Genomic DNA, 13,355 nt, shown 5'->3' on the forward strand with positions numbered 1-13,355 from the left:
AATGCAGCAGCAACATAAAAATTTTTTGTCAAGCACTCATTATATTGACTAGTTGAATTTTCTAATTGCTTCTCTCTTGCTCTCAGCTGAAGGAAGTAAGGTATGCCACATTTTAAGCCAGGACCTATATAGATGTTGTTGTTCCAAATGTACTGGCTTTGTATATGTTACACCCTCTTTAATATTCCACTGAGTTCTGTTCGGTTCAGAGATCCCAATAGATTAATTCAGTGAAGCCACTGTATCAGTCAATATAATATACAATAAATGCTGACAATAGATGTCAAAAACAAATACGGCATTTGTTTAGAGCAGAGACTGCTGAAGAGCAATTTTTTTAAAAAAAAATTGATACAGAAGAAATGGAATGGTATAGGAAATATTCATTAAGCACGGCTGATAGGTAAGAGTAATATGTTAGGAGGCAAGGAAGTACTGCAGCAGTTTGGGCAACTTCTTCTGTAACACGTAAAGTCATACATCCTATTATTTATCATGGGCTGTTTCTCTTTCCTAGCCTAAAGTCCATTGTGGAACAAAAATACCTGCAAAGTGGCTGATGCACATGTACAGCGAGCTGTTTGAGCATACTCAATCCCCAGAATCCATACAATAGTAAGTATAAGGAATGTCAACAAACGATCACCACACACTACACACAATTATCTGTTTGGCAGTTAACCATGCTGCACAACGGATTACAGATTACAGATTACCAGAGTTGGAAGGGACCTTGTAGATAATCTTGTAGTCCAACCCTCCCCCCAAGCAGGAGACCCTACACCATTTCTGACAGATGGCAGTCCAGTCCAGTCTCTTCTTGAAAGCTTCCATTAATGAAGCTCCCACAACTTCTGAAGGCAAGAAAATTCACTAAATTTTCTCACTATCAGAAAATTTCTCCTTATGTCCAGGTTGAATCTCTCCTTGTTCAGTTTCCATCCATTATTCCTTGTCTACCCTTTGGGTGTCTTGGAAAATAGCTTGACCCCCTCCTCTCTGTGGCACCCCTCAAATATTGGAACACTGCTATCATGTCTCCCCTGGCCCTTCTTTTCACTAAACTAACCATGCCCAGTTCATGTAACCATTCTTCATATGTTTTAGTCTCCAGTTGCCTAATCATCTTGATTGCTCTTCTCTGCACTCTATCTGGACATCTTTCATGGACATCATGGTGGGACTGGCATGCTGTGTTTGACTACAGGAACATCATGGAATTGACTGAAGCTAAATTAGTATGCCATTTTCCACTTCTTTCCAACATAATTTGTTCTTCCTCATTTCCAATTTTTTTTCCATTGAAAAGATTCACACAAATATATTTGTACCCAAAAATCTCTGTACCTTAAAACATTCATATATTGTCAGAGTTTAGGCAGTGTAACTAGTATTATGAGATAAACCCAGGAGCAAAAAGACAGCACACAGCACACAGAGCCTTTAGATAATTAACAGTGGTTTATATACAGCTAAATATATACAGACTTATACGTGGTAAATACCTTATCATACAGCTACTGACACACGAGTAATGAGATACATGACGAGAGAGAACGTGAGGAGAAGAGAAAAACACCCTCTAATGGCTTCCCTTATATAGCCAGCTTCTTACCCAGCTTCTTAAAGTGGCAATAACCCTGCTGCCTCATTCCCATTGTATCAGCTTTCAGCTGCCTTTGCTTACAACCTTCCATGAGCTTACAGCTATTAAATCTGCATTCCCTGACATATATTGTTGTATGTACTTTACGAATGCACATGTACAGCTATAGAGTTTTGAAGGCTGATCTTATAACATAGATTTTGATTATAACTAAAATATACTTGATAATTGTATATTGTTTTCCACCAATATACTGGACATATTTTCTCTCTTTCTTTGTATAGTATATGAATTTCAGTATACAGCCCTTTTGCTTGTAAACTACATTGGAAGATTTGAAAAAGTGCCGTGCTGAACAATAATTGTCCTTGAAGGTACACTTTGCTTTTGGAGATAAGCTTGTATTAAACAGTGAAACAGAAGCATCTGTCACACATCCCAAGTTTGGAAAAAAAAAATAGCATCTTCTATCTTGTTTTGCCATGCATTAGTCCTACAAATGGAAGGGCTGTGTTCCCCAATATTGTCCAGGAAGTATGATCTATTACATTCTTGTCTGAAAACTTTTGATTAACTGATAAGGAAAAAAAATCATACATGGTATGGAATACACAAGATTGGTTAATTCACTCGTTAAGCTCAGAACTGTGGAAGTATGTAAGGAATCAGTTTTCTAAGCTGCTGGCTAAAGGCAGTCCTTGCCATGTCCCGCTAAGCCTGTAATTCCTCTCTATTACTGGTAGATTTGAAAGCAACTTTCAATTATTTTTGCCCGCTTTGATACATATCCTATCAGAGGGAGAGAAAAGGAGTTATGTATTAAATGAAAACGTTGATGATCACATTGGTGTACATTTTGGGCTTCCAATATCTCCAATGTGCAAATTTATGTTTTGCCTGGTCTTGCGTTGAGTTTCATTGATTAGGAAGGTAAAGAAGCAGAACTTCTTTGTCACTCTGCAGCGAGCTGTCTGGACGGTAGCAGAGTGTGCCATAAATCAAATCAACTTGCAGCGATTGTTTGCCATAAAGTCAATAGCAGCACATTAAAGAATATACAATGAAACAGGTAGGGTAAGGGTTTTTTATAAAAAAAGAAAAATGCTCTGTCTTTCTTCTTTGTAAACACACGGCTTACATTCTCAAATTATGAGGGTTTAATTCTCAATATTTCCCTAGAGGACAAAACCTTTGCATTCCAGGTACTTCTCAATAAAGTTTTCTAATATGATGCAAAGTAATTATTACATCACCCATAATTTTTGCTCTTTGACTATCGGTGACCGATAATATTGAATAGAAAAGAATTGCACTAAGTCTTACCTTAGGCAAGTTCTCCAATTCAAAAACTAATATTGGGAAATCTTTTTGTGCCAAAATTCAGAAGAAACGGATTGAAATTTCCCCTAAAGTTGAAAAGGTGCTTAACAAATATATTGGGATTTTTTTTTATTTATTTATTTATTTTCCCAAACAATTTATGTTCAGGCCAGGAGTGAGTTTTTAATATTGTGGCCTGTAAAATGATTAATTTTCTTTAAATTTTCTGTAATATGACATGTTGATTATGCCGGGTAATTTGTTTTATTAATATCTTTTCCATCTACTGCCATAGTGTCCTTTGATCTCTCCAGTATTTTGTAATAGACTGTGATTAATTATTTGGATGAATCTGTTTAGGATTAAGGAATATGATTCTTTGTCGATGGACTAAATCAGATTAATTCTAATCCTAGTATCAAAAGTATTACTTAAAAAGGCATCTCGGAGTATTTGCTGGAACTTTATTCAGCTTCTGCTTTATGCACAAACAGTCATTCATTTGATTGGATCATATTGCCTGTAAGAAAATTAGAGATAAAAATCTCTGGTGTTTTTTTTTAAGTGTACCTATTTTTTATTATGCTAAAAAATCTCTCTAAATAGAGTTTGTACTCATTTGTGGAAAATTAAATTGTGCCTTCTTTACCATTTTGTGGGTCTAAATTTAGAACTTAAATTGGGGAGTAGAAAATGGAGAACTAAAAGTTCCTTTTCAGAGTCTCATCTATATCCTTTATTAAAAAAATACCTTTTCCCTGATTCTCATGGCAAATGATCTGATAATGATGGACTCTAATAATTTTCCAGGATTCTGAACTTTAGAGAGGTAGTTGGGCAGGAAGTGGGAGGTGGGAAGGGGTTGCATGATTTTGTGACAAAGCTTTATGGTCATGGTGCTAGTCCTTTGGAACAATCTCCCAGTGGCAAACCAGTTGGCTCCCAACTTATTTCCCTTCTAGAAACTGTTCGAAACAGGGCTTTTCCACGGAAAATTTGAACATTGTTTGCATCTCCATTTGTTTATAGCTTAGTGCTGTTATTTTAATTTTATTCTATGTGGATTTTTTTTCTATTTATTGTTCATTATTAGTTATTTCTTGTAAATTTTATCTTATCAAACATCAAGAGTCCTTATGGTTTTGGCAGCTATAAATACAATGGATAAATAAGTACCGTATATACTCGAGTATAAGCCGATCCGAATATAAGCCGAGGCACCTAATTTTACCACAAAAACTGGGAAAAACTATTGACTCGAGTATAAGCCGAGGGTGGGAAATGAGGCAGCTACTGGTCAATGTAAAAAATAAAGATAGAGCCAAGTAAAATAACATGAATATTTATTTGAACGAAAAACAATAAAAGTGCAAAAGGGGGAAGGAGGATTCCCAGCTTTAGAAAATTTAGAACTACGCCGCCTTTGGTATGACCTGAGCATAGCTCATAAAATTATCTGCTACAATGTACTTCCTATCAATGACTACTTCAGCTTCAACCACAACAATACACGAGAACACAATAGATTCAAACTTAAAAGTGAACCTCTCCAATCTAGATTGCAGAAAATGTGACTTCAGTAACAGAGTTGTTAATGCCTGGAATGTGCTACCTGACTCTGTGGTCTCTTCCCAAAATCCCCAAAGCCTTAACCAAAGACTATCTAGTATTGACCTCACCCCATTCCTAAGAGGTCTGTAAGGGGCGTGCATAAGAGCACCAGCGTGCCTACTGTCCCTGTCCTAATGTTCCCTTTAGTTGTATTCCTTTTATGTATTCAATTCATGCTTATATTTATATAATTATTTAATATGTATTTGACAAAATAAAATGAATGAATGAATGAATGAATAGAATAGAATAGAATAGAATTTTTATTGGCTAAGTGTGATTGGACACACAAGGAATGAATGAATGAATGAATGAGTGAGTGAGTTACTTCAACAACATTGTCTCACAGAAATTGACAATACAACTGCAAGCATGAAAATGAGTCCTCCTTTAGCTTCCAAGGGACCAGGGTGCCTCTGAAGGTCAGTGCTCTAAGCACTAAGAACCCAGCACAAATCTAAGCCTGTATGCACACCAATAGTGAAAATACCCTGCACAGTGTCTCTTGGCAGAGAAGGTTAATTTTCATAGGCGTTGGGGTGGCTTTTTTTTTTTTTTGGCAGGGCAATAAGGGTCTCTAATATCATTAAACCCAAGTGTGAGGAAAAGACAGCAGCTAAAATGTTAAGGCCAGTTGTGTGACCTTCTCCAATACAGTTGGCCTGGCTGTTTGCCAAAACTTAAAACACCCTCCCATCCCCCTCCTGCTAAAGCTTCTTTCTTAAAACAATTGTGGTCTTTGCCTTCATTGTGCCAATCGACTTTAGAAGTCTGTGTGTGTGTGTGTGTGTGTGTGTGTGTGAGAGAGAGAGAGAGAGAGAGAGAGAGGGAGGGAGGAGGAGGAGGAGTGCAAAGGGAAGGAGGATTCCCAGCTCTAAACAAAGGGAAATCCCGGAATGCCAGCGAAAGGCGGTGCTCACGTTCCTCCTCCCTTGCTCAAAAGCCCCAACATGATATTGGAATTGGATGCCATTATATACCTGCTGAGGGATAATTTGAATAACTTGAAAGATATAAAAGCTCTAAACATATTTGTTTAAAAATCTAAAATCTATACTTAAAATAAATGAATATAAAGTAATAAAGTTCTTTAAAGTTGTAATTCACTTTGCTGCTGAAAAAGAAAAGAAGCTTAACACCTTAAATGGTATTTATTAACTGAAATATCATCAAATCAAATATATAATGAGGTATATTATAATGACCTTTGTTTTCAGAAAGAAGCATGATGGAAGTTTTTCAATAAAGGGGGAAATATAGAAAAAACTTAGTGTCATGCTCATATATCATCTTTACAGATGTTGTTAACACTATACTATGGCAGCATATGATGGTACAATGTTTCAATCAATTTCAGGATGAAAAACTCATCAATGAGGAGGAGGAGTATAATTTATTAACCTTGTATGATATCAGTTTCTCAAGGACTCTAGAAGGACCCGAGGAAGAAATCTCTGCCCCCTCCCCACTTTCCCTTTCCAACCCAGCCTTCCAAGGGACCTTGAGGGAGAAATCTCTGCCCCCTCCCCACTTTCCCTTTCCAAGGCAGCCTTCCAAGAGGACCTCTCGAAAAGAGCGAAAGCTTTCTCCTGGCCGTTTTACCACCACCACACACTCCACGCCGGCCATCCTAGGCTGGGTTAGAAACAAGGAGGGGGAAGTTCAAGGACCACATCGATGGCACGAGCTCAGATTGCCGGCTGGGGATGATGGGCGCTGCAGTGCGATCTCGGGAGACTAGGGGGGAAGAAAGAATGACTGTTTCCCCACACCCTAGGATTGGGGAAAACATTGACCCCCCCCTTAGTTGCGGGAGAAGGGTTGCGCTTCAAAGCGGTCGCCTCCATCCATCAATCCATCCTTCCTTCCTTACTTCCATCCATCCATCCATCCTTTTTTTTTCCCCAGCGAGCGTGCGTGTGTGACATGCAAGCAAGACGTCTCACGGGCGTGTGTGTGTGTGTTTGTGGTGGGGTCTCGTCCCAGCCACCCACCCACTCGCTCCCTTTCCCTCTTGGGCGTGGGCTGTTCCCGTTCGCCCTGGCCTCCGTCCTCCGATCTCCTGCGCTGGGAGGCGGCGGCGAGCCAGCGGCAACCGGGCACCGCGGACTTTGGCAAGGAGGAAGGTGGGAGGCGGGCTGCCGGCTGTGGGGGTTGAGGCGTGCAAGAGGTGGCGTGGAAAGGCCTTTTGTGTGTGTGTGCGTGTGTGCGCGCCTGTGTGCCCTAGGGAGGAAGCGGAGCTGCCGGCTGTGTGTGGGGGTTGAGGCGTGCAAGAGGCGCCTCCTCTTCCTCCACGCTCGCTCCTCTTGCACGCCCCTCAACCCCACCATCCCCACCCTCTCCAGCGTGAAGGTCACCTCCTCCCTCTTCCAGGCGGCGGCGGCGGCGGCGGCGCTCGGCTCAGCGAGCGCCACAGCCGGCAGCTCCGCTTCTCCCACGGTCCCAGTCCAGCCGAACGGTGGCGACATGCGGCGCCGCCCGCCACCGCTCGCTGGATTGGGACCGCTTGGCTTGGGTCCGCGGGCGGGCGGGAGCCGCCAGCCTTCTCGGCCGACGCCACCGCTCGGGAAACCTCCTCCTCAGCCGAGAAGGCTGGCGGCTCGCCGCCGCGGACCTGTTAAGCCGGTCCCAATCCAGCCGAACGGTGAAAGCGAGCGCGCCGCATGTCGCCACTGTTCGGCTGGACTGGGACCAGTGGGGGGGAAGCGGAGCTGCCGGCTTTGGCGCCCGCTGAGCCGGAGCCGCGCCGCCGCCGCCTGGAAGAGGAGGAGGTGACCTTCACGCTGAGAGGGTGGGGATGGTGGGGTTGAGGCGTGCAAGAGGAGCGAGCGTGGAGGAAGAGGAGGAGGCGCTCCTCTTGCACGCCTCAACCCCCACACAGCCGGCAGCTCCGCTTCCCTCCCTAGGGCACACAGGCGCGCACACACACGCACACACACACAAAAAGGCCTTTCCACGCTCACTCCTCTTGCACGCCTCAACCCCCACAGCCGGCAGCTCCGCCTCCCACCTTCCTCCTTGCCAAAGTCCGCGGTGCCCGGTTGCTCGCTGGCTCGCCGCCGCCTCCCAGCGCAGGAGATCGGAGGACGGAGGCCAGGGCGAACGGGAACACTGCACCACCAGGGCTTCCCCGCGCCAATGCACAGCCCGCCAAGTTTGCGCCGTCCGCCCACCAGACACGGGAATGGGGGCCGGCCTGGGGGCGACAAATCCCGTGAGACCTCGGCGGGCCCGCTCCCCGTCCCTCCCATGGGAGTCCGTTCGGTACCCCCTCCTGTGCGGGGTTCCTGAAGACGTAGACTCGAGTATAAGCCGAGGGGACGTTTTTCAGCACAAAAAACGTGCTGAAAAACTCGGCTTATACTCGAGTATATACGGTAAATAAATCTTGAAAAACGGAATGATTGATGGTTAGAATCCCATCTTCTGTTTGGAAGTAGGGCCACCTAGTATAAACGAATTCACCCACAAGGCAGACAGGGAGCAGACAACATCCAAAATGCTAGATGGGATGGTGAGAACAGTTTGTCTTTACTAAATAGTTTTGCTATAAATGGTCACAACATCCAGGCAGGCACCAAGTTTCTGAGAGGGTTCATAGCAGGCTTATAAAATTCCAGATGTGACCAGCTAATTGGAATTAGCTTGTATCTGTACTTATGAAGAATAGGACTTCTAAAAGCTTTCCTCCTCCTCCTCCTCCTCCTCCTCCTCCTCCTCCTCCTCCTCCTCCTCCTCCTCCTCCTCCTCCTCTCTCTCTCTCTCTCTCTCTCTCTCTCTCTCTCTCTCTCTCTCTCTCTCTCTCTCTCTCTCTCTCTCTCTCTCTCTCTCAAATACATATTGGTCTGTGCCTAGTTTGGGCAGAGATATATTAGAAAGTAAGGATAGTTAACTAAAGTCTCTTTACATTATGAAAAATGCAGGAGATCACATTTTTATCAGAATAACAAAGTTGGAAGGGACGTTGAAGATCTTCTAGTCCAATTCCCTGCTCCCTCCAAATCTCCTGCTCAAGCAAGAGACCCATTCCAAATGGCTCTCCAATATCTTCTTAAAAACTTCCAGTGATGCAGCACCTCTGAAGGCAGAGGTTCTGAAGATTTGATTCTCAATTACCTGTCCATATGAAACTTTCTTTTTTTCCCAGATTCTAATTAATTGGGAAGTTTTCTTTCCATCTCTAAATTCTAGACTTTTCTTTTTCCTCTCATAATTCTCAGAGCTGAATTCCTCCAGTCATCAGCAGTTCCTAGCACAAACCTCTTGAGCAAAAATGTGAGCTAATTACAAGTGCCTCTTTTCTTCAGATAAAATATTTGACTGAAGAATAATGAATTGCAAATGCTCCAGGTAACAGCAAACATAATTATTAAAAAAAAAGCCCACACTAACACCTGCCTATTTAGCATTGCAAAATAAGGTCTAATGCACATCAGATGCTATTTTGATGTTTCTATTTACTTGAAAATTCATTTGACATTTCATGTACATCAGCTTATGTTTTAGCTCTACTACAATTTATTAAATCTGTTAGCAGAAACTTTTCCACACAAGCAGAATAACTGTTGGGTCTATAGTCACTTCTGACTGGGTCTGTTATTGTCTAAATCTACAGTGTCTCTGAAAGTATATTCACAAGCTCAAATCAATATGTCTTCACACAGGGATCTTTTGCAGTGAACCAGATAGCTACCAGCCAGCCAGCCAGCCAGCCAGCCAACCAACCGTCTGTGAATTTCCTAGTTATTTTCTGTTGTCACCAAACTTTATGATGTGACCTTAGTTTATTCTCAGTTTACAGAGTTTTCCAGTTTACAAAGAGTTTTCCAGAGATAGCAAGGCACTAGAGGAAGGAAGGCAGTGCAGACTAATGGGTGATCTTGACTGTCAACAAACATCTCTCTTCTTTTATAACAGGCAGATAGATAGGCAGGCAGTAGAGGAAAAAGGATTAGGACTCCTCTGGCTCTGAGAAAACTCCCTCCCCATTTTATTGTGGGAATTGATAAAATAATAGTGTGCTAAGGTAGGTAGATTAGTGTGTTGAAAACTATCCTCCAATTCCCCAAAAGTCTTTTTCTCTGCAAAAAAAGCTTCCTCGTTTATTTTTACTTCATTACCAGGGTGCTTTAAAATTTCTTTATATTTTTTTTTTCAGTGTTGGCACTTTTGAGCTTGCTTTTCACTGACAGATGGCAGAAATTGCTCTTGTGATTGTTGATTTTTGTTTTGCCTCTCTATCCCTGCTGTCTGCCTAGTTGTCTACTTTTTAAATCCCCAAAAAGTCATAAAGAGGGTTCCTGGGTAACACTGCCTCTTGGGATTTAATTAGGAGAGTTTTCAGCTTGATTCAAATCTCTGAATCAAATTGACTTTCCAAATCTGATCAACTCAATTCAATGGTTCAGTCTAACTGAAGCATCAGATCAACTCGATTTTCCAAATCAAATGGGATTAAAGCCCCAATTTTTATACCCCTGAATTTAACTGAAGCATAGAAAGCTGGTTAATCTGCAGACCACTGGAGAGATGATTATAAAATGAAAGATAAGATACTCTCAGTCACCTTGTAATGAAGAAGTGCAAAAAAGTGCACTTGACCTATGAACATTTCACAAACAATATTACCAAAGGAAATAAAAATGTTGGAAAAATAAGAATATTGGAAAATAATTGCTTCAGCCGCAGGCGTAGCGGTTAGAGTGCACTACTGCAGGCTATTTCTGCTGATCATCGGCTTGCCAGCAGTTTGGCAGTTTGAATCTCGACAGGCTCAAGGTTGACTTAGCCTTCCATCCTTCCAAGGTGGGTAAAATGAGGACCCAGATTGTTGGGGGCAATAGGCTGACTCTATAAACCACTTAGAGAGGGCTGTAAAGCACTGTGAAGAGGTATATAAGTCTAAGTGCTATTGCTATTGGCATGGAACCAGTTAAAATGGTCTTTAAAAACCAATCAAACAAAGGAAATAGTACTGTAGCTTTTTAAAAAGTTTTTTAAAAATCATTTTTGTGTAGTATTTTTCTTATTTGAATATTTGCAATATTGCTTAGGATAGATGTTTGTACTGGTATTATAGGGAAAATCATAAAATAAAATAAGAAAATAAAATAAAACCATTCGTCCCAACTAAAGAAGAGGGGGAAAAACCCTGATACTTGCACTTGTCCCAATTTTTATTTCACTTCAGAAAATGTTCATTAAACTGGAATGTAAGAATAAAAAAAATCCACAGGCTAATAAAAGGAGATGTGAATATCCTTACTTTCGACCCTTCACCTCTATCCTTTTTTGCCAATTAATCTGCCAATTAAAGGGCAGACAGAGGAGATAAATTGCATCAAGAGGCAGAAACAAATTTGGAAACTGGAGGCCTAAAGAGGCCTAGTATTCCATGTTGAGAGGATGGATTCTAAATGTGCAAAGATGAGAGCAGAAAGTTCCATTAGATTTACCCTGAAATGTTTGCCAACAGTCATTTTCTGCTGATACCCTTGAAACAGCCGCTGATGCTCATATTTGGTTTTTAAATGGGAAAGTAAGACCGCAACAGAGAAAGTCAGCCAATTATAGGAGGAAGCCACAGAGAGCAACCACTCAATAGCTCAAGCTTTAGAAAAGTGTTGACCTTGAAACAGTCAATGTATGCATTTCCATGGGTATTTAACAGAATACCACTCCAATAGATTAATTAACTGAACAAACAATTAACAGGGCTAAAGACTGAGCATTCTCTACATAGCTTGATTTAAAATGCTCTGCTAGTCTCCACATGCAGATTTAGAGCGATTTAGATACAGTTTTCGATTAAACTTGCCTTTCAGTTAATCTCATCTTTCTCATCTCCTTGTCTTCTCACCTTCTCATATTTCTTCCACCTTGCCCTATTGCTATCTTATGAGTTATCACTTTTGTTTGTATCTTATGATTATGATTGTACCTTATGATTTATCATCTCTGACTTATCACTTTGTTGTGTGTATGTACACTGAGAGTTTAAGCACCAGAGACAAATTCCTTGTGTGTCCAATCACATTTGGCCAATAAGGTATCCTATCCTATCCTATCCTATCCTATCCTATCCTATCCTATCCTATCCTATCCTATCCTATCCTATCCTACCCTACCCTACCCTACCCTACCCTATCTTATTTTGACATTCCCAGTCCCTAACTGCATACAGGTTTTCATGATTAGGGATCTGGAGAACCATAAGACACAATTTGAGCTGTTGGGAATACCAGTGATAAGAAAGCACCTTTTAATGAAATGGGGCTTTTTATTTACTGAGATAGTAACTTGGTAGCTGTTTTAGAAAGAAAAATACCAAGTGAAGGTTCATAATTCTAACTGTATTTACCACAAATAGAATGTTTAATGTGCTACATCTTTAATGAGATGGGTTAAAATGTGGTTGGAAGGCAAATAGTTCTCAATGATTATGATTCTTACTTAAATTGCTGACACTTATGGCCCTCCTAACTTAAGAGTTGACTTTGTAAAAATATACAAATAGAATGAGACTATTGCCTTATACATTGTAAGCCGCCCCGAGTCTTCGGAGAAGGGCGGGGTATAAATGTAAACAACAAAAAAAAAGAAACAAAAGATGGTACTCATTCCAACACAGACAATCTGCTTCCATCAAGTATCATGTTGGTTAAATGAGGTTTCCTTGGGCATAAATTATCCTTCCGTCTCTATTTATATAAGTTGTGTCACTTTTATTAATTCAAACATTCTATTAAAGAATTAAATGAAGGTGAAAATAAAAAGGGTAATCTACTGAAGATGTTTGATGGGTTTGGAGATTTATCAGCTCATTTCAAAATTAATGCCAGAAGAATATCTTTTTCTGTGGGATTAGAATAAATATTATTTCCCCATGAAGAAAGGCTGTAAGGGTAAGATCGCTTTCAAGGGCACAATTTTCAAATCTTTCCAGCTGGGTTTCCAGTCTTAAGCATTATAAGCATATGTCCAATTTCATCAACTTTTTATGTGCCATACTGAGAATAAAAAAGTGGAAAAATAAGAACTGAAAATGTATGCAGCTCACATTCCACCCAGAAAGCAAAAGAAAGAGAGAGAGAGAGACATACATACATACATACATACATACATACATACATACATACATACATACATGAGTGGATATATGGACAGTCACCCAAAAAGATTTAATATGATTGTCCTTGAATTATAGATATGGTATCTCAATTGGGAAAGTTCAGAATGAGCTGAGAATGGAAAGGGATGGGACAACTAACATGCAAGATAAAAATAATGGTAAAAGTAATCTTGTTAGATTAGATAAAGAGGCTGAGAAAAACAGATAAATGCAAAGTTATACCTTTAGAAAAAAGAGAGATCAGATGCATAGAGGAGGAATACTGACCAAGTAGCAATATTGGGGAAAACCAATCTTGTACTTTTAGAAACAATATGATCCAATAATGTCATGTGACTGCAAAAGTAGCAAATACAATTGCAGTTTTTCAGTCAGAGGAAGTGATTGCTTTTATTCTGGTCAGAAGAATTCAGGCAAAGTGAAACAGGTTCAGAGATGACAATGAGGGAGTAGAAATTAAGTCCTGAGGAGACATATTGAGGTAATGGGAAGGTTTGTCCAAACCCAAAATACTCTAAGAGGAATATGATATGCTGTTTTCAAAGACCTGTGAGGATGTCACACAAAACAAAATAGAAGAGCTATTTTCTATTAACCCAGTTTTTAGGAGACAAGGTAATAGATTTGGAAAATCATATTCAGGGGTGGTATTGACTTACCTTTGCTACCGGTTCGCAAACGTAAGCA

Source organism: Ahaetulla prasina, chromosome 1 (assembly GCF_028640845.1).
Source record: "Ahaetulla prasina isolate Xishuangbanna chromosome 1, ASM2864084v1, whole genome shotgun sequence".
Taxonomy (NCBI): domain Eukaryota; kingdom Metazoa; phylum Chordata; class Lepidosauria; order Squamata; family Colubridae; genus Ahaetulla; species Ahaetulla prasina.